Source organism: Bombus vancouverensis, chromosome 8, assembly GCF_051014615.1.
Source record: "Bombus vancouverensis nearcticus chromosome 8, iyBomVanc1_principal, whole genome shotgun sequence".
NCBI lineage: Eukaryota > Metazoa > Arthropoda > Insecta > Hymenoptera > Apidae > Bombus > Bombus vancouverensis.
The window spans coordinates 15,916,303-15,939,772 of record NC_134918.1 but is presented as its reverse complement, the minus strand read 5'-3'; positions in this window follow the sequence as shown (position 1 = coordinate 15,939,772).

The following is a 23,470-nucleotide window of genomic DNA, read 5'->3' as shown; positions in this document are numbered from 1 at the left end:
TCTACTTTGAGGATGTCGGATGCGATAAGCTATCGTTTCGCACTTGAAAGCATCTCGCAAGAATATGTTAGGATCATAGTCGGTCGTAGCACGGTGTACGTATCACGAAAATAATATTCGTCTTTAAAAAAAAAAAATCCCCAATCGGGCGGTGGAAGCAGAGGGCAATTTTTACGTCAAAAGCCTTTTAATATTCGACTTCTTCAAGATTTTAAGAGAGCATTGATAATTTATCAATGTTTTGATAAATCAATCAAAAGTTTGGAATCATTGTGCGTTGTGTAGAGTATAAGAAAATATTTTAGAAATTTCTTTCGTAAAGATCCGTTGGAACGTAGATGATTACTGTTCATATTTGTAGCATTAATATCGAACAAATGAGAGAATTGAAGTTAAGTTTTGAGACTAAACTTTAAAACAGTATTTTGGGTTCTGAATTATAGTTACGTTATGCAGTAAAATTTGGATTCTCAATAATAATCGATAGTGTAACGTAGAGATTTGTAATAACATGGAACGTTTGATATTATGAATTTTGGAAATCACGCGTTGAATTGCTTCGTCAAATTCGCTGTATTGGATGAAGCTTATTAAGATAGTATTGATGAAGCTTTGATAATAAATTGATATTCCAGTCTATTAACAATCGCTGTATTCGCCACTGATGGTTCACGATATCATATGCCAAATGTACATTTTACCAAAAGTTACGGGTAACAGATATTTATATATTTTTAAAAATATATTACCCTGCAAAAATTCTATTTTACAAAATTCTCTATTGTTTTGTATTATAATATTATATAAAATTCTATATTCAGTGAATTGATATGTCAGGTCCAACACATTATAAATAATCAGTTAGAAAATCAACCATTTATTTTACCTAATTTTCTGCAAACTTCATTAACATTGAGGCATTAAATAATCTAAAGAAATAATACCTACATAAGCTATTATTTTCTGTTCCTCTAAGTTTCTCAATATGACGAAAAATGATTTAAGGCACGGTATACTTCGTGAATTATAGCGAAAATAATGGACATCTTGTCTCGAGGATATTTTAACGAATTTATGAAGCAATGCCAGCTCTTTATGCTAAAACGTTGAACGAGAAAGAGATTAGAAGATAAAAGAAACAATGCGAGAAGGAAATTGGAAGGAAACGAAGGAGAGTTTTCTCATTTTTCTCTCGTAGCGTACCGTAAATGCTGACAATCAACGTTTAGAGAAATTGATTGCCTATCGCATTTAAGATTAACCTTAATTAATTATGGATTAACGTTGGCAGTGAACGGCAATTAACTATAGATTAACTCCTGTTATTAAATTACGTCTAATCACGAACTGCGTTCGTTAGGAAAACAATTCATCAGATAATTTAGTGAAAGATGAAATAATAGTACGTTTGTTAGTAACATTTCCTACATACAAAATGCAACGTTCAATGTATTATTGAAATTCGTTATGGATAATAGAATTTATGAATTTGATTGGATTTAATCAATGATTTCGTATTTACAATGTGCTAGAAAAGTGTTCTAATATTCAGTATGAAACGGTAATTAAGGTTTTTTCCTACAACAGAATTGTTTTGAACGAAATATCAAAGTTTATTAACACGTATTATCATTATAGTCAACATACAGCATAGTAGATAAATATTTTTGTTTATCAAGAAGAATGACACATCCCGATAATCACCGATATCCTGATATTTACAAAAAGTAGTTCTCAGTCGTATATGTCATTCCTCTAACAAATCGACCATAGTATGAAATCTATAAATATTACTTCAAATAGTTTCGAAAAGGTTATGGCTGCCATACGTGTTAATGTCAAACAGAAAGCTCGTTTTACGACAATCGTAAAATAAAACAGTTACTCTTACACGAGGAGTTTTCCATGTATATGATGTAATTTGAATATTTCACGAGCTGTGAATGACGATCGTTCCTTCCTTTTACATGGAAGAGATACAAACAATGCATTTTCACGGTTGCAAAACTGAGTAACAATCGCATTAGACGTTGAATATTTTTTGTGCCAGATGAGGTTTACTGAGTTGTCTCATTTCGTGATTAAATAATCGTGAGTCCTTGGGAGCACGGTCCGTTTAATCCTTTAGAAGCCCTGTCTCTTCACACACGTCGCGAACGCAATTAGATTTTGCTGGCAATGCCAGGCTTGCTATATCAGCGAAGAGAATTACATAAAATTTCCACGGTCACGTAAACGAATCGTTTTATTCCAGCGCCTACCGACTCATGAATATTCCATAGATCTCATTATTTACGTGTATTAAATATTTATAAATTCTTATGCCGTAGCAAATCATGTAAAAAATTGCTTCAATTTTTTGTTCGTGTACGATAAGAAATGGTAGAATAGCACTGATAACATAAAATATATTTGTTTACATTAAAATTTGACTACTTTGTAAGTAACGATAAAATTGTATGCAAAAATTGTGAGTAAACTCTGTAATAAAAATTGATCATTGCATCTTCATACGAAACGAAAGATTAATCATTCGAAGTTCGTGTCTTTAACTTTATGTAAAGTCTTCAATGAAATCTCTTGGAAACTCTTCAGCCAGTGATCACAAACTTCAAGAAGACACGCGGTCAGACTAGTAACACGTAACAAAAGTTGCTAGCAGTAACAAGACGAATCACTGTACGAGAATATTTGAAAGTTGAGTCTTCGGCAAATACGGATTCTTTTATGCATGCTTCATGGGACAAAGACGTATGTGGGAAACTGAAAATGCAGGGAAGTTATATTGTTCCGAGGTATCTGACCTCTGGAAAATACGATCGGGTGGTTTCTGTGCAACGAAAATGCGATTCCCTGCAACCATTTTTCTTAGTAATTTTATACGGTGAGCACATCGTGTACATTGTATACATTGCGTATACAATGTGTACTGTGTACTGTGTATACAATGTGTACTGTGTACTGTGTATACAATGTCTACAGGATTTAGAGTATGTTTGGGAGATTACGGGATTATGAACTGACCAGGAATAGATTGAATTTCCTACGAAGGAATTTTACGAAGTAAATTGGCCCGCAAAGTTATTTTGCGAATAATGACACATCACCCGCGATTATCCACTGTATATTAAAATTCTATTTTTCAAAAACTTATTTTTATTCATGTGTTATTAGCCAAAAATTATACTATGACACTATATGTTTCGTTATTGCCAGGCACGCCGATCGTCGTATAAAAGTTTTTTGTTGTTTCTATTCTGTACCCTACTTGTACCCTATATATATGTCGGAGATGAAAGGACATCGGGGCCTCCCTTTTGGAATGTTAGCGAAAACCCCAATACCCTATTTCAGACTTTTACTAGAGCTACACTTAAGTAATAAAACGAAGAAATAATTGTAATGTTCTAATCCGATTATGGGTGCTCAAGGTTTATGACGATGGGCTTGGGCTCGAAGTGACACAACGGGTCACTGAACGTAGCCATGGTCACGGGAGGGGTGTACCTAACAAAGGTATGGAATAATTATATAGCTCTCCTTAAAAGCAAAGATTGACCCGAGAGGTGGGGAGAGGACTATATAAGGGCAGTTCCACTTCGAATGAGAGAGAGTCTATTTAGAGGAGTACTACTTGCACGTGAAGTGACACCAGGATCGTGTATCGCATCGCATTCGTCGTCCCGTTGGCCGTGGATTCGTTATCGAACCTGAATTCATTGTCATCGACATCTCGACCATCCGATCGCCGCTGTTACTTGTAGCCTCTTGTAATAATCACATTTGTACCAACAAATATCAGCTATAACCACGATGGCAAATTCGAGCGAAGGTTCGTCAAACGCCCAAAATTCCAACATTAAGCCGACATATATTTCTCAAAATTCTACGATCCCATATTACATCCAATACCATAAACTAAATAGCAAGGGTGTATTAAAATAATGGTAGCAACGAACGCTGATCATTAACGTATGACATAGCCCACAACAAGGATGAAAGTAAAAAGAGAGAGAGAGGGGAGAGAGTGCACGGCAGGGAACAATGCAGAAGGAAAATACAATAGCACGGCGGAATGGAGGAATGCATTTTCTCCTTGTAGATACTCGACAACGATGTCCTACGGCGCTTGAGAGCTTTTAGAGAGATATACGCTTGCAGCTAATTCCCGGGACGATCCCTTCTAACCTATGAGGTGAATTCTTGCGGAAAATTTGAAGCTGCGCCTATGGAATTTTGAAAGCGAATCAGCGAGAACCGCGGGAGGCGTTGCTTCATCGAGCACCGATGAATGGAACTTTTAATGCGCAATCGTTGCTGCCAGAAGCGATGAATTGAAATTCTGAGAGCTGCATACGTCTATGTACTATGTGCATATGCGTGTGTGTGTGTGTGTGTGTGTGGGAGGCGGGGAGGTTACGTACGTGTGAACGATGTTACATCGAAGATTGCGCGGTTGGGCTTGAAAGAAAGGAGCTATTTGCGCGAGGTAAGGGGAATATTAAATTGTAGATGATTGCTTTCAAACGAATCGAACCTCAAGGGTTTAATTCGAATTTTCGAATGGCTGATAAAATATTGGAATGTACAATGTTCAACCGATATTCTGTCAGAAATTGCAGTACAGTGAAATTTCGTTTATTGGAATTAAATTTTAGTTTTCAGTTGAATCGAATTATCTGAACGTAAAATTCTATTATTTGAACGAAAGATCATAGCGAGAAGAATCACTGAACTCATATTCCATCAGTTGCTGGTATTTTTATTGGTTCACATAAATGGAGTTCTGTCGTGGAAGACGTTAAATTTTTTGAATAATTTTAGATCAAAGAGTAATAAATAAATATATAAATCGGTCCTCAGTTCTGCATAATAAGCAAATAAAATGTACGAGTAAGAAAATAATTCATGCGGATTATATACGAATTTGTACAGTTACTATAATTAGTTTCTTTCATTCTCAAGAGAATAACACTCTTACTGATAAAATGACATTACGATAAAACAATCTATATGAATGTATTTACTAGCCTCTTTTCTGCAGTTTTCAACTGCTAACTACATTTTCATATGAAAACCTATCATAAACATAAATGATTATGCGTAACATTTAAACGTGATGAATATTTCCACACAAACCTTACCCTGCATTTCACTATATCACGAAGAAGTATACGGACCTAGATTATAACACCCTACAAAATCGGACAACGCTCTTCTCTTTCACCCTGTTTCAGTATATCAAAAAGAAAAAAAGAGAGTGGAATAAGATAGGAGAGTAGAGAGGGAGAAGGGTTGTCTGTGCAAATTGAAAGCAGTCGCCAGCTGTGCAAATGTCTTTTCATTAACTGTTGAAATAGGTTGGCAGATTTTCTGGAATCTCGGCCGGCGAATTATCTGTTCACGATTCGACGATCAAAGGCCGACAGCACGGCACACGCGTGACCTGGAATTTCCGGCGACTCAAGTAAATGTAAACGGAAACCGACCCTTCTTACTGCAAATGGCGGCCTGCAAAGGGAGATACGGTCTTGATCCCCTCGTTACGTGCACCACGAAATTTGCCAACCACCTGTAATACTGGTAAGCCGTAAGAACCGCAGACACCTGCAATTATGATGTTCATTTTCAACTGATACACCAATGCCGAAAACCAATTATACAATGCCATAGTCTCGTTCCGTTTTGTCCGTCAATTTAAAGCCTTGTTCCGTTTTGTCTATTGATTTAAACCCCTGTTCCATTTTGTCCATCGATTTAAAACCTCACTCACGTTAATTCGAATAGGTTTGAATCCCTTTATTTGTTTGATTATTATTTAGTTAATTTGAGATATTCTTTCCACTCTGGTTTTTGTACTGCTGATCCTTTAAATTTGATTTTAACGTTGCTTCGACATCACCAGCAACGATTCGTTTTTATACAGCGATTCGTTTATATCGAGATCGTTACGATCGATACGATTTTAATATGAATAGAAATTGTACGAGAATTTATTAAGTTCTCCTTTGAATTTAGTAGGCAAGTCAATTGGCTTCAAGTAATTTCAGATATTTTACTAATGCGAATCTGTTGTTTTATTTGATTGGAAATGTGCTTCCAAGTTTCGAGCAAAGTTTTGCTATTCCAACTATTGCTTTTCTTGTAAGGAATAAAAATTACTAAGTCGGGTAATTCACCCCCAGAAAGTTTTCATTTTCAAACTAATTGTAAATGATTTTTCTGAACTTTGTTTTCACTCGTATCTCTCATTAAGCGTTGCTTCTAATCATTAATTAATCATTAATATTAAATGACGCGAATGAAGTTTAATCGGCTGTTGTTTCTACAAAATGAACAACGTTCGATTGTGAAGCTTTCGTCCGATTATTATCAGGCAATATCTACAATCAAAATTTTCTATAGAGGGACATTGTTTTGGAGTTTGATTCGAGCCTGCGTGATATTCATATTTTTGGTATTGTTCACTGAAATTATCCGAGATACGATGATATTGGAATTTTGATGAAATATTATATAGACGACATAGATAATAGGGAATAGCATTAAATATTTCTCGGTGGAATTTTAATACGGCGATGGATAGAATGTTTGAGCATCAAAGAATAAAGCGCGGTAAACATCGGTTGAAATTAATTCAACTTCACCTCTAAATAATTGAATAGAATGAGTTTGCCCTGCAATCACAGATACGACGTTTTGATTGCATCGCTCATTAATCTTGTTCTATATTTACTTACTAGAATAACTAATTAAGTGTTTACGGACGCTTCGCAGAGATTTGCATTTAAATCAAGATTCGAGACAAAAATCGAAATTCGCTGACCACGTTCGCCATGTTTGCACATTCACAGGTCACGTTCATACATTCGCAGACAACGATTTCACGTTCGCGCGTTCATAAGCCACATTCGCATGTTTGCAGGCCACGTTTACGAACCACGTTCACCAGCAACATTGGCACGTTCGTAGGTTCGGCTCGCGAGCAACGTTCGCACGTTTGCAGGTCGCGTTCTCATGTTCAACAGTTCAGTCTCCCTTCGCGCCTTTCTGTCGTCATATACGAGATATGTTTGACATTGTTCGAAATCTCTATTTTGCAAATACTTATATATCGAGATAATTTTATAAATAAATAAACATTTAACTGATTTTTAATATACAATAATCATTTTGTTACAAACAGTTGAAAAATATGAATAATTTGAGCGAGTTATCAACAGTACAGCTTACAAAATTATAAGAACTATATGTGTCTCGAAATTGTACAAATTATTAGTAACTCGTCATTTATAGATTCTCTGAGATTCTTTTCGATTATATTTCAATCGTTCTGTCTGGATGAAAAATATTAAAAAAATGAAAGTGACATAATTTGAATCAGAAAGACAAAAGGTTTCTGTTATCTGAAGCATAATGAATCTGTTATCTGAAAATAATTTGTACCTTTTTAAAATATTACTTTTTTGCAATGCGGCGCAATGTTAATGATTGTCTACGTTTAAACTGCATATTTTCGTTTTCGTTAGAGTACTTCGTCATGAAAGTGTCCGTCATTTTGTTCGGTTCTTCTTAATAAAGCAATAATTCACGGTAAACCGCAATTCGATGCCATTAATCGGGCACACAAACCGCCGATAAAGGGATCGACCTCTCTCTTGTCTAACTCGACAGCATAAATTTCGATTTCCCACTTTCTCCGTTACATATCGCGTGCTCGACATTGTAATCCACCACGCCGTCTGTACGTGACAACCTCTCATGAAGTCCCGACCAGACTTCATTCCAACAAATTGTCCTGTCCATGAATTAATCGTTTATCGTGTCATCGGTTCTGTTCTGGTTTGTTAGGCTACTTCTTCCACCAATAATCCCTTTATAGGTTTTATCCCCGATATTTGAGCAGAAAGGACAGATTTAACGAAGACAGCAATTGAAAGCATTCTCGGTAGTAATAGGATAATCGGAGAAATAAAAATTTCTTCTTTGCGATAATTTATTCTCTGATTCCAGCAATTAGAGAATCGAACGTAAAGTGACTAATTACGAGATTTCAATCAATGGAGAATTTGTTCCTTCGAGCGATTGTTCTTTTTGAAACAAAGGTACCCCAAGAGCTACATGAATCAACGACGTTATCGATTCGTAGATATTCAGTAACATCGGCGTGATTTACAAACTTTACATTCACATTTCTTTAAAATGTCGTATCGTTCGAGCAGTAGTCTTGCAGTATATTCAGGAACTTGCTGGTCAGATAACGATAGAACGACGCATCGAATTGTAATAAAAGTGTCACAGGATTCCTTGTATCGTTCGCTATTGGATGTGTAGTTTCTTCAAAATTGCAATATTGCAAGTGACATTTGAGAACGGATTACATAGCTGTGGGTTTATGACAGTTTACGTATAAATATTATTTCTCTGTAATCTTTAATCATTAAAATTGGTTTACGTATTTGAAATAGAGAGTAGTATGTTTTATCGGTAGTTAATATATCGATTTCGTGTTATCTGATCAGCAATTTAATCTAACCCACTATTTTCAATTTTTTTCAATAACGCTGTTATGGTGTTTGCGAAATGAAAATCTTTCACTCTTCCATTACAGAGTTAATCTGATATATCGATTCGCACAAATTGTGAAGAAATATATTTTATTAAACATTGCAATGAGTATACGGCGTAGTTAGAAACAAAGATCATCGATGTCATTGATATTTTGAAAAATCACAGATTAAATAGTAATTATTTAATTCCATCTTTCAAGTTGTTAACTTTCGACATAATACATTTGTTGCAATGTTTGGTTACGAACAGATCGCTAAATAAAATTACAACGAATATATTATAAATAATAATAATAATAACAATAATTAACTAAACATATATTTTTACTCCCTCTTTTATCCTCTTGTTTATTTATAATTATCCTTGCGCGCATATTTCTTCCTCTTGTTCTATTTCTCTGTCTCTCTCACTGAGTGCAACCGTTGCGAAAAGACATGGACGGGAAGCTTATGATGGTATCCCACGATAATCTCAAGCATTCTGTTCAAATACTCTTCAGTCACACCTGTCTAACACCCTACACCAAATATCCTTCAGTCGCACACCTATCGTTCTATTCCAAACACTCCTCGCTCGCTCAACAAAATCCTATCGCTCTCACGCGTTTGATTTATCGTCGTCAGTTTCACGATTTAACTTTCGTATCGAAATGTCCGACGAGAAAATCAAAGCGCGGTCGTTATTCGTTTCGAGAATAATTAAAATTTCATTGCAGTTAAAATAAAATCGAAACTCATCAAACTTTACTTCCGAATTCGCTAAATCGGGCTCGCTGTGCAAATTGATCGAACGAACATTTATCAGTGGTTCGACGAACATTTACAAGTCGCGCATTGACATTGACGATATTTAGTTACCAATATGTAATTCCTCCCTTTCTCTCTATTTCTTCTTGTCAAGATGCAATTACAGATCAATTTGCGCGCAATAATCGCGTGCTCCTTTTACGATACTAGTTAAACGTCGGTCAATCGAATAATTTACCAGAGTTTCCAAGTTTCTGTCTGCCATAAATCGATACCAATCTAGCGTACGTTAACGTTAATCGAAGGCAATGTGTTGGCAGTCTAAGATGTTTAACGTTGTCCTCGTTGTTTGCAGAAAGCTGCAACTCGCTTAACCGAAGCGAAATGAAGTTTTGCAAGTTTAGCGCATAAATTGGAAGCCGTTATGTCTTCATTTATTCGAGCATTCTCTAAGTACTACTTTGTAATGCGATGGTATCTTAATAAAAAGACGTTCTCTCCGTCTTTCCTCTTTCTCTCTCGGAAAGTTGATAGATAACAAGAAGAGACGTCAAAGAGAATCTCGCGACGGACCTGTTTTTCTACGAAATCAAGAAAACTGTTCATTGGAGACTTAATTGAGAAGTCGATAACGAGATAACGGATGGAAGTTGAATTGAAGTTTGTTGATTCCTGAAATGGAGCTGTTGGCTCTATATCCCAGACGTTCTCTTATCGATCATTGTGTATTGTTTGCCGATCGTTCTTGCCCCGATCATTCTCGATTATAACTTAGTTTCGAACGATAAAAATTAATCACTCATGACGCAAAGAAACGGAAAAGCGCAGCGAAATACGTTCGGCGTTTCAGCGTTCGATATTTCGGAAATTTATCCATATAGCTGTTATTTTTTGTTCGAAATATTTTATTGGCATATTAAAGATTTTTCTGCTATTTTATCTGTACTTTGAAATATTCTATTTAATTACTTTTTTTAATCCTTCCTCTTTTTTTTTTTTTTTTACTTTTACCGAATGAGATTAAACTAAACAACAAATAATATTTTAACTCTGTATGTTCTAATAGTATCTTATAGTACGATCTATGTTAAAATGCCATAATAAAATACCATAAATAGAAATAGGAATTAGAACCTGTCAAAGATTTATAAGTACACACTATATTTTCTCAAGTTTTTTGAAATAGTACAAGATGATATCAGCTTTCTAAGATACTTCTTAGATCTTCAATTAAGTAAATCAGGTGATTAATCTTTTTTTAATAATTCTTGATTCAGTTTCAGCAATGAAATCCACCATTTTCAATTCAATAAAGGTCTCTTGCCTTCAGTTCCTATCTTAGAGATTAAGATCACCGTTCTTGAACTTCTTAATTGGCACTGAAAATTCCCAACTTCGTTTTCTACGTCAGTAGCCATTGTGGCTTTCGAACTCCTATTGAATTCGTTGAAAACAAGTTACTTATACTTACACGTTCAATATCTTTTTACTTCGATTCATTTAATACGTCATCGAAACGAAGAATATTTTCTTTTCGTGGATATAACTTTATCAACGAAAGAAAATATTCTCAATGTTGTTATTTCAAAAATATTTCAGACTTCTGAATTTTATGATTCGATATTCATATTATTAAACAGAGAATATAATTCAAGCGTCATACTCTGCGAAAAATATTAGAGTTCTAATAAGAGCGGCATATATCCTGTGTAATCCTTCTCAGCGAGAGTCTGCCACCAAACAGAATAAAAAGCAGGTTCTACTCCAAGGATAAACCATCCATAAATAAGGGAGTAGGATCAAGTTCGATCACGTCATGTTCCCTTTAGGATAATTCATCGTATCTTTTGGGAAAAGCTATCACGCGACCCTCGCCTGTAGAGGCCACTAGCCTAGAAAAAGCGAGGATCAATCACAAAGTATCGATCCACTCGTATGACCTACGGGTCCGCAAAGAGCTTCACGAGTACAGCAAAATTTCCCTTCTTCCGAGTTTTGTTCAATGACGTCGTCCTTCCTTACAATAAGTCCTCGTTCTTGCGCCAAATGCATTTTTCATTAAAAAAAAGGAAAAAAATGACAATTTTGATAATACAGTAATGTACCTGTACGGTAAACTTGAATTTTGAAAATTGCAACGAATAACGTGTAAGGTGGATTATTGGAATGTGCCTTACCACGTTTTTTTTTTCTGTGTAATCTTCGTATAATCTTCGAATGGAGTCTTCGGTGAGCGATTATTCTCGCGTCTTAAGCTCAATTAAAGTCTTAATATCGTTCGTTAACAACGGCCGTATCTTACGAAATCTTCGTTTCGTCGTCTAATGACGACTGCCGTGTTTAAAGGAGTATAGCAATTTAATCGGATTAGCCACGTGCTGCTTCTAGACATTTCCCTGTAGACTGACTTGCCACCGTGTAAACATCATTGTAACATGCAAACCTTGTCATACGTTGCGTTGTACACGCGTCGAATCGCCCGGTGAACGTCTGCTGTCGAACCACTGTCGAACCACTGTCGAACTCAGTGAGGGCATTCATCACGCTAGCCACAATCGCAGACGCAACGAATGTTCTGCTCGATTAACCGATCCAACTTAATCGCGCAACTGCAAGTCAGAGGTTGGCCGTTATATCATACAAATTTTCCTATTGTTAACGATTTAATACAGAAGTTCTTAATGGACGTTGGTCTCGCCTGAAACGAGACTCGCAAAAGTAATAGATTTTTAGGGAATACAGGGTGGGTGCGGCTGCTCGTTATTTCAACCAGCAGCAAACAGCTTTTATTTATTGGCCCATTTTACTTTGGTCTTGCTTAGAATCGTGCCGCATTCTTGCTTTTCCGAGTAGAACGTGCTTTACATTAACTTGGTATATGTAAAATGTCGTTTTCTGGAATCATATTTTAAATTCAGGTGTAGTTTCCTCGAAGTGTGTATAGAATCGAAACATAATTCCAGAAAGTATTTGCACTCCATGATGTTTATTATGAATAAATGCTACGCATTTACTGATTAATTAGATTCGAGCATATTTGATTTTGTATCGTTTAGTAATACTTTAGCATGACTAAAAATATTTGATAATATGGAAATGAAATATAGAATCTCATAGGAAAACACTTCATTAGAGAATAGGGATATGTGTAAATATTTTCTCGATATCTGTATACGCTTTGTTTAATGATTTACGATTTATAAAAGTTATCGAAATCCATAGGGTCAACAAATTCTTCTAACATTGGAATCCACGAGTACGAGATCGAAAAGAGAAATGGTATGACAAAATTTCATATTTCCATCCCTCAGGTTCTTTCGATGGTCGTCTTTAATATATGAGATCCTGCGTTATCGTACGAAGATATTGGTTTCCATCTGTCCGGCAGTGTAGACGGTATTTCTATCGATATGATCCAATAATATTCGAAATAATTACATCTTTCATCTTAAAGTAAATTGATCGTATAAAAGAAGTATTTAATTAATTCTTACCTAAGTTTCGTAAAAAAAAAAAACAACGAATATTACCACCTTAACGATTTCTCTAAGCCATAAAGATATCCCCGAGTGTAAAACGTTGCGTCTTTCATGCAACAAATCACATTTTACTAGCGACATTGAGCGCAGAAATTCCGTTAAGATAATCCGAACATAGGAATTCATTAAGATCTCGCCTCGATAAACTGAGTAGCCGCTTATGCCGTCGGCAGAGCAAGCTAGCAATTTACCGGGGATCGCACATTAAAGATTTAACCTGGCAGATCCACTGCAAAGCTTTTACGATTGAAGATTTTCCTCCGCGGTCAGCTGAAAGTGCTCACAGTGCGTTTAACGAGCGGTTCGCGTGCGATGCTTCGTCGCATGCTCGCATTTCCGCTCGATCGTATATTGATATCGCTACTGATATCGTTTCACGACAAACTGTGTTAGCGTTAATGCATCTACATTAAGTCTGGGAACGTCTGAATTATTTGTTTCGCCGTCTTATTCCTAACGCTGACTTTCGCTGTTGTCAGTAAATATCAACACCAGTTTCAGCGGTCGTATTATTATAAAGTATTAAGAAAGTAATTTTATGATAACCTTGGTGAGTTGATACAAGGGTTGATAAAAATTATCACATTTTTGGTTGGCAATTTTATAGGAATTCTAAACGTAGATATGTTTTGTAGAAATTCTAGAAGACTAACTTTTTATAATTAACGAAAAGGTAGAAGTTTGAAGAGTTGGTTGTTACGATATCTGCATCCTACAGAGAAATAGAGAAAGTATTGTACGATATTTCGGTAAGATTCGACTAAAACATCGTCTTAAATATTTCTACTTTCTATTTATCTTATAGCTGAAATGTATAATGATAATACGCATGATAATACGACCAACGTTGCTTTAGTGAAAGGAAAAAATAGCTCGTGGATTAGTATAGTCCTGAAAAAATTCATTTGCACGTATCTTCTTCGCAGCGCTTGAAAAGCGTGTCGTTACTTCTTTATTCACGACATATGTATGTCCATATAAAAACAACATAATAATAACCGACCTCCTCCTTTCTTTCTCCTTCGTGTTTATACCTTAGGTAATGCTTCATGCGGATTTTATATACCACTAAAAGGTTCGTAAGACACGTACGAGAACTTTTTCGCCAGTTTCGTGTTTAAGATATGGAAATTGCTTTAATCCCTCTAAGCGATCCACACTTTTTACATCCTTCGTTAATAAAGCCCTTTTAAAAATGTCATTATTCATAACGAGTTTTATATTTACGCAAGATTTGCATTTCTTTTAGATCCGTTCAATCTGCGTAAATATATGACAATTTATAGAAAGTTTGTAAATAGCAACGAACAAACGTGCATTTTAATATAAATACACTTTTGATCTGTTTCAGAAGAAAATCATGGATCTAAGAAGACCGAGGTACATTTTAATCTTCCGCGATGGTTCAGCGTAATATTCTTCGAAAATGGTAAGTGAATCGATCAACTTTTTCATTATCCACACTTGCTGCACTTGATTGCACTAAATTCGATTAAATTCAACGTTATATTAGACAGGAACAATCAAAACCGGTGCAATATCCTATACGCAAGGTTCGGAACAATATTGATTTTTAATAATTGATTGTTGCTTTAGTTAAACATTTATTTACAAATATACCTCCGATTCGAGTCAGCTGTGATTTTGTTCGTTTATCGCTTGGAATATCTTTTGAAAATTTTCCAATTATGCCTACATGCATCGTATTATTTTCACATCGATTTACGATTTGTTTTTTACAATCATTTTTCATCGCAATTATCCCTTTACAATAAGAACCATATTCAATATTATATTCAAGGGTTATTTGATTATAGTTATACGTTTTTGTAATTAACATATTGTTGATATATCTCTATTAAATTAAGTTGTTGAACAAATGAATCTATTTTGCATGTTGAAAATAACAGGAATAGTATGAAATACACTGTCGAGTCAAATTCGATGTAGGATCGCTAACTCTTTTCGGCTAATAAATTCTATTTAGAGTCAATGATTTACTTAATATTTATATTGTAAAACTATAATGTAAGGCCTCGCTCCTTAAAATTCGGTTCAGTATTCCTTTCAGCAATTTTTTCAATTTTCTCCTTTTGTCAGACCTATAGGATATGCGACTAAACGTTTCTTAGAGAAATGATTTAGACACGAAAGAGTTGACAGGAATTTAACATAATCGTGATTACACGCTGGATCTTTAAATTTCCATCGTATCCGTAATCATCATAGTAAATCTTCCGATCGACGTTTACGATTTGCTATTCATTACTTCGCGTCGTAGATTCACGATACAGCTGCTTTGATTAAACGTCAAATTACCTTGATTGCGGCATAAATTGAGACATTAGAATCGGCGATTAATCAGGATGACTTGGTCGACGCGTTTTCCCGTAGTTTCCATCCCCGCGACTTCGATTTCCTCGCCAGATTGAAACAACACGCTAGTAACTTCGCGAAGCCTGTCATTATGATTTCTTCGTTGTTAAATCTTTGAAAGTTTCGCCTAGCGTTTCGTTCGAGCAACTTGAAATACCATAGTATCCTGTGTTAATTAAACGTTGAATTAAATCCAGTCTTTCCATTACTTGCATAGGGCTCGTTATTTAAATTGATTTTAATTAATACAATTATTATAAAACTGACTCGTTTATTCTGCTCTATCGGAGCCTTTTCAGAGAGCACAAAGAAGACTGTACCATAGTTTTACAGATGCTTTAATAACTTTTAATCATTTCTTTCTTTTCCCTTTCTCTATTCATCTTTCCATATTCCCCGTTATCTCGCTTTTTTAACGCCAAATTAATTTAACGTCACGTGATATGGAAGTTTTACATATATTTAGGTACCGATCTGCAGTATATACCTGAATATATTATAGGAGATGATGAAAATAATTGATTTTGTGCACTTGTGTTTCTGAGTCAATAAAAGTCAGCATTAATTTTATTAGAAGCGCTTGCACGTTCTCATTAATTTATTCATTGCAAAGGTAAAGTATTATCATTCTGATAGGTTTGATAGTTTCAATGTTAGTATCGAAAGTCACTTATTTCTGAATTTTTATGTTTCGATCTTTAGATTTTAGTAGATAAAATGATTTGTGACAGGACAAAACGGAGAATATCCTAACGAACTACAACTTTTTTTCCTTTAAAAAGGAAACGAAACTTTGATTGCGAAAGATTAAACGAGGAACAGAGCGCTCTATTTAAGTCGTAAAAATGATTCTTTTATCAAAATATATAAAAAATACATTAAAAAAAGAAACGTTTGACGATATTTCATTCCAGGAAATGCGGCAAACGCAAACGTTATCGGTGCGCTCAGCAGATTTCTAAAAGTCCATATGACGCTCCCGATCTATTGCCCTTAACATGCCATTAAAGTCGGACGTGATTTCCATTTCGATGCAAATCGCGTAATTACAGCCGATGATGAATGACGACGACAGAGTATCGGGCCGTGGCAACGAGCCGAAGCGTTCCAATGGCCAGGAACCGCTTATAATTCTCGAAAGGGGACAAAACGAATAACGATCACGATTGTCCTTAACACACTTTCGCGTACACCTTTTTATTTATTCTTCTATCGCGTTCCGTCACGATTAAACCCTCCACTCGGTTTCTTCACCTTTAAGTTTTTCATTAATCTTCCTCCGCTGGCTCTCGCCGCTCTCGATCCACCACTGATCCACATATTTCCCGATTACGACGATGAACGCGGGTTTTGTTCCATCGTACACCTACATAGATACACGTTGTTCCACGATTTTCACTCTGACACACGCTGCTAGACGATAATTAGAACCAGAGTTCGATTACGTCGCAATTCCGAATAAATTCCATGGGAACTATGATCGTAACTTCGATCTTTTCCGTTAGGGTTTGTGTGTCAGGCGTAATTCATGACGTGACAGTGACTGTTATGGTGTTTTTCAAAGAAATTTAGAATCGATTTTCAATAACGGTTTTAGGATATTCTTTTAAGCCTCTTTCTAGTTCTCATATTTTTCCCCATCAGATTGTATTATTAGATATGGTTTATGATACGACAGTGACGTGCTATTTCTGACAGTTACAATTTAGGATTTATCAGTAAAGGTATCAAGATAATTTTTTCTTTAAAGTTCTAAGGTTTTAAACAATTTTAAGGCAGAGTTCCTTTAAAAGTTTGAGACATTTTAATAAAATGGCCGTTAATTTCGGGGGATCATAAACTTCGATCACTGTCAAAGAAACCGCGTTAACAATTCCGATCGTTTGATATTCTTTTTCAGATATCGTTGTAACGAATCCGCGCGAATATTCTGTAATATAATATTTATAAAAGATGTCTATAATTGTGCCTATAATATTAGATAACAGAACTCTAGGATATAAATTGGTCGAAAAAAATTGCAAATAGAATGCGCTAACGCAATGTTGGCACTTACTGTGTTAAAAAAGAGAAAGGGAAAGAGAAAAACATAAAAAGAAGACAGAGCAGAGTAAAATTTGCTGGCCAGCATAATCCGTGGACGGATGAATCCGGCGAATTTCAATTCTCCACTTTTATCAGCGCGTTTCACGTACGATGCAGAGGGTAATCCAGCGACCACCTGTGTACGCTGCTGGTGCAGCGGGTCATCCGATGTCGACTACCAATACGGACTGTCAAAACAGGAGGGTCGTGCTCGCCCCGAGGCTTCGAACCCCAATTACGGCTAATCAGTTTCGTCGATGACATCTTTGAGCCGTGCACGGCTTTAATTAGGAACACGGATGTCGCTTTTTGTCCTTGATTATTGGGATCGACGAATCGGTACGAGCCTGTCCTGCAAGATATACGTGAAATCTCTACGAGCAACGATTTCGCGAATCTACAGGGAATTTTGAATCTATAGAGGTGCAATTCGCCCATAATCTCGTCCACCGGACTTGTGCTTATTTTGAACAAAATAATTACTAGAATTTAAATAGATCTTATTAACTTCTGAATTGATTCTGTTGTTTATTAATTAGAATACTGCGGCTTTTTTTTACAAATTTATATTTTCGATGACACAATACGGAAGATAGAAGCTTGGTTGAAAATTATTTTCCCTTCTTATTAAGTATTCTGAAAAGCACTGCACTGTGGATATTTTATGTATATCTTCATACTACGCGCACTCTGTATAATTTTGCAATTTCCTGTAAATGGGATAAAAATCCGTAATCGGTCCATAAACTACTCAGTTGCATTAGAATATGCGCGATTTTATGCTATGGAACGATCCATATTGTGAAACGAAGTTGGCGTTTGCGTCAAATGTTAATATTTACGTAATGTCAAAGGTACGGATATTCTACACTCTGCTTCAAGTAGGCAAGTATCCGGTGACTTATGGACATGGCAGTATACATACGTCGAGAATATCTCGATGGGTGTAAACGTTTATTCGATAATAATTGTCCAGACACAGTTCGATTGTGTAGATTCCCTATGCAAATGAGCCGTTTTGCATGAACGTTTTGGGAGCCACTTGAATACGATTGCGGCTACCCCGATCTACCGATACGCGGCTTTACAAGTTTGTTATAAACGCAGTATTCGTTATTTGCTGCCTCGTCCCGTTACAGAGTACTGAGACTAATTTTAGATTATCTTCATTATTTATCGTGTATTTCTGTTTTATTCGGTCGATAGAAGTGGTAAAAAATTCGAGTTTAATGTATTAGGTGCAGGAAGAAATTCTGTGCTTTTGGTTTAATATTTTATAGTATAATTTTGCAATTTAGAATAAGCCATTTGAATTAAAATTTGATATGCCTTATTAGGTTTTGTGATAAATAATTGCAATGATATTTAATAATATTTAACGAAGTCATATAATGACGTAACGAACTTAATTCTATGAGAATGAATAGACAAACAGGATTAACGTTAAAAATGTTTAGAATATAAAAATGGATCATGAAATAGTTTATTTCCTACATGTAATAGTTGGTGTGCAGTGCTACGTAAAACGTCAAACCTGAATTATTCAAACTACATCAGCTGAAAGTTTTAGATGATCCTCATTTCAGAAATATTTACCACTTTCATTAAAGTTCTAGAGTAAAAGTGCATTGTGAAATATTTAACAGCAATATTTGCTTCGCTAAACAGCGATAAACTTTGTTACCGGTCATATTAACATTTCATACCACTATGCTTCGTGTTTTCACTAACATTTCCTTCTAAAATTATGATATCAGGTATCCTAGTTTAGAAACAACTATATAAAACTAAATACTATATATAATAACTATATACAATTAAAAAGAAACAACTATATAATACAATAAACGTATAATTAAATAAAAATTTCACATATTGTATATTTAGTTACAATGAATTTTATATGTATGTATGTAAATTCCAATCGCCGTAAAATCATTAAGCATACGAGAAAAAGAGATGGATAAGAAGTTAAAATATGAAATTATGTCACAAAATTCTTCAAAGTATATCACACACCTTCAAGATTGAATAATACTACCAATTGTACAATCCACGATTGAAATTCCATCGAAAAATCATTGAGAAATATTATTCAACGAAATCGAATAATAAATCAATAAAAGTATGACAAATTTTCTATATCTGATCGCACTAAGAACGCTTCAAATTCGAACCCCTGAAACAAATATGATTGCACATAATCCAGGTTCCACGAGTTAAATTTTGTAAATGTCTATATAAATTTTCCACCATTTACTTTCCACCATTACGAACATGATCGAAGCTTCGACGAAAAATGATTTATCTCATTATCATTAGCAATATCATTGAAACTATAGGACAACATCAGGTTTGAGTATTTCATTGCATTAAGCACATCTCGAAACCCATTCTCTTGGAAGAAATATGGTTACGCACAACACAAGTTCATCAAGTTTAAACAAATTTCTCATAAAGAAACTTTTAACTTCTCGGTATCCTCATGAAGCGTACAAATTCACGCCCAAATAACCTGCAACCCATTTTTACCTGCAAATAACCATCGAGCAATATGGTTAGACGTAATCGAAATCGGATATTCCTCGACAAACCACACCGTTGGTCGTAATCGATACGATCTAATGCATCGTGAAATCGTCATAATCGAGACGATGGTTGATGAAACGAAGCTGTGGAAAGTATTCGTAAGTCGATACCACTAAACCTTAGGGTAGTTAATCGAACGCGGCGATGTTTGTAGGGGTGATTTCGTGGCCGCGTAAACAAGAACTTTCTCACCCTCGTTCGAGCAGGCACGCGAACATGATATCGAGAGTCTGGCATCGAGTGCCAGTCGCGAAGAAAAATGTTTCGTTAAACTCGTCGTTCCAGCCAGGTGTAAAGGTTTAGATATATAACTTTGGAACGAGCTTACAACATTAAGTCACCGATTATATAATATATTTGTCCGTTTGGTTGAGTCGCACAAATTCTTTGCCACGTCGAAGGAAATTCAATTGCAGGGTTTTTCATTCGATCTCTTTGAATCGCGTCGTTTCAGCCTTTCAGAGACGTTAAAATGGAAAGGTTCCTTTGGCCGACACCTTGGTGTCATTTAATTCTCTCGAAGCACGGTGAAAGGAAAATTCTTAGCATCTCGTGAATGTACAAAAGAAACGTCGAGCTTCCGCTACCGGTTAACGCGAGGAAAAAGAGAGGACGAAGAAAATATGGCGAACGAAGAAGCACGTTCAGTCCCTCGAACGCTTAACGTCGTTGATTAACATCCAAATGAAAGCCTTCAATTCTGAAACCGCGGCGGAAGCCGTTACATAACGAGCTTTAAGATGCGCAGGAGCGAAGTTCATTGAAATGCTGATGATCTTCAGCCATCCGACGCGTTCGGAAAGCTAAACGGCGACGAAACTTGCAGAAGTCAAAGAGCGCTCAGGGACGCCATGATTAATTATAGACGAACGCGTCGAGGTTGGCTTTATGGTATTCGAATCTCCAAGTGCCGAAGAACAAATCCGATGATCGAAAGGAAGGGCAAGTTCGAGTAAGCTTCCCTTATCTCCTTATCGTTCTTTTAAGAGAAGTCAGCTGGTTCTTATCGTGCAAAAATCTGTGGAAACCGGCTAGTCTTCCGGTTGCAGCTCAAGAAAGATTCCAAGACTTTCATTCGGAACTGAAGAAGTTTCCGCGAACTCCTATAAATTTTGATGCCTCCCTCAGATGGGCCGAACTATTCTTGCTGCTCTTACCGCGAAACTCTCCCAAGATTACTCTCCTTTTTTGTCGCTGTTTCGCGGTATGATTCTGCTCGTTCGTTGAACGAGCAAGAGCGAAACTTTGAGCCGGAATATTACGAGGAATATCACGTCGAACTGTATGTCAGGCTTCTCTCTTATAGAACTTACCAGGCCACGTTTCGTACGCCAGCGAGCCGATCGATTTTCGTTATGAGGGTTGATTCACGTGCTCGCCCTAGCGACATAGGGCGGGAATCCACGACGTTTAAAGCTGAACAACAGAGCATAATCCAAAACGATGTACGCCACGACGAATCAGAAGGACAGGCTCGATTCTCGAACGTGTTTCAATGGGCTCATCGTGGAACCTGTTGGATGTACACCTGAACAACGTTTTCACTGGATCACAACTCTGACGCTGCTTGCGTTTAACACTTCACTGAAAAACTGTCGTAACTCGGCCTTTCTCTATCACTGAAAACACACAAGACTTTTCTCATTCGACGGAAAACGATTCCATCCACATGGAGCGCGACTGCATTTTATCTTCTCGACAAACGCCAACACCTTTTTTCCCACGAAATCCTTACTACGGATCGACCGCTAATTAACGAGTCGATCCAGCGAGCCCGTTATCTATAAATATACCGGTTGATTATACCGTTGTTTCGCTTGGATTCATTCATTCATCACCCGTCATTTATCTTTACCCTCGGTTCGACGCACTGATCGACGTTAGGATCGAGACACGAACACAAAGATACGTACTCTCGCGATCACAACGATTCTCCACCGAATAGACGGCTCTCCCGTATAAAGGGCAAAACTACACCGATTAATTACGTCTCGAGAGCAAATCCACGTGACAGTGTTTTCCACGAGCAACGTTGCACTATCGAAAGAACTCGAGGATCCCCTCTGCTTCGTGACCCTCCGATAATCTTTTCTCCTCCGGTATACTCGCTTGCGAGATCGTGAACGTAAACCTTCCACCGCCCAAACGAGATTCACTTTAGACCTAGCTGTAGTTGGTGAACACCTCTCTCGCCCCCGTTTACACCCCACTCCGCGTATGTCCGCGCCCGTAGCAACTTCTACAGCGATAGGAATCGACGTCCTTCTCACAAGGACGTTCTTAGAGGAGAGTCGATCGACCGTGCCACATGGACACCTAACCTCAAATTTCGAGGACAGGCTAGCGCTGCCTCGTGTGTCGCACGAAGACTCGCCGCGCTCGACCACGTGTTCCACAGAGAAAGGATCGTACACGTCCGCCACCTGCGATCCTTCCTTGCCAAGTGTTACGGGTGGCCGCGATATGACTGAGCTGTTCGCGTGCACGCGTCACTTCGACGAACTGCAGCGACCCGGAATTTGCCCCTCGTCCTCGACACTGAACCGAACGGAACACCACCAGCACACGGTCCCCTTGTCTCGTAGCGCGCGCGCACCACAACGTTCAATGATACGACCGACCACTGATACGACGGCCCGAGAGGATACGGAGCTTCATTCAGGACAGGAAAGTTCGCGACGGGACCCCCAGCGAACTCGACGCAGCGTCGCTCGTTCCGGAACGAACGACGCCCTGTTGTCGTCGCGGCACGGGGTGAACGCACGACTTTGCGGATGACGATCCGCGCCCTCCACCACCCAGAAACTACCTTCCGCCGCTACCGCCACTACCGCCACCACCGTCTCCACCTCCACTACCGTCACCCACCACCACCACCGTCGCCATCCACCTCCACTGCTTCTACAACCACCTCCACTTCCTTCACTAATACCACCCAACGGATTCACCATACAACCTTACCAACTCTCGCTATGTGTATGTTGAGAATATTACCAATACCCGTAGCCCTCGTTGCGAAATCCTGCTCTACTGCTACCGCTACCGACCGAGTAGCTGCTATCCAGCTTGAGCGTAGCAACATCAACACGCTGATATTAACGTTAATGTTCTGTATCCTCTTTCTCTCTCTCTCTCTCTCTCTCTCTCTCTGTACCCCTGACCGTATACATATACGCGTGTGCGTGAACGGGGTTACAAGATAACAGGGTTGTGAGATTATGTAGCGAAACAGTGGTACAACTGCACGCAGGGTTGTTTAAATTTGCTATCCGTCACCCGTGAAGCTTCGCTGTTGTTGCCCCGTCAACGGGGGTGACTGATGAACGACCCGTGAGGCTAGGACCTCCGCCTCTGAAAATTCTATTACACTTGTATCACAGATCTGTTGCCAGCCTAACAACGGGAAGGTTGTTTCCTGAACTACTTCTGTCACGTTTGTCATTGCTGGGACCAGTTATTTTTTTGCTCTTTCAACGACTCCTGATAAGATCTATCTTAACCAAACCCTTTCCTGTATCTTACATAGAGATCCTACAAACACCAACTCGCTGGCTAGTCCTACGA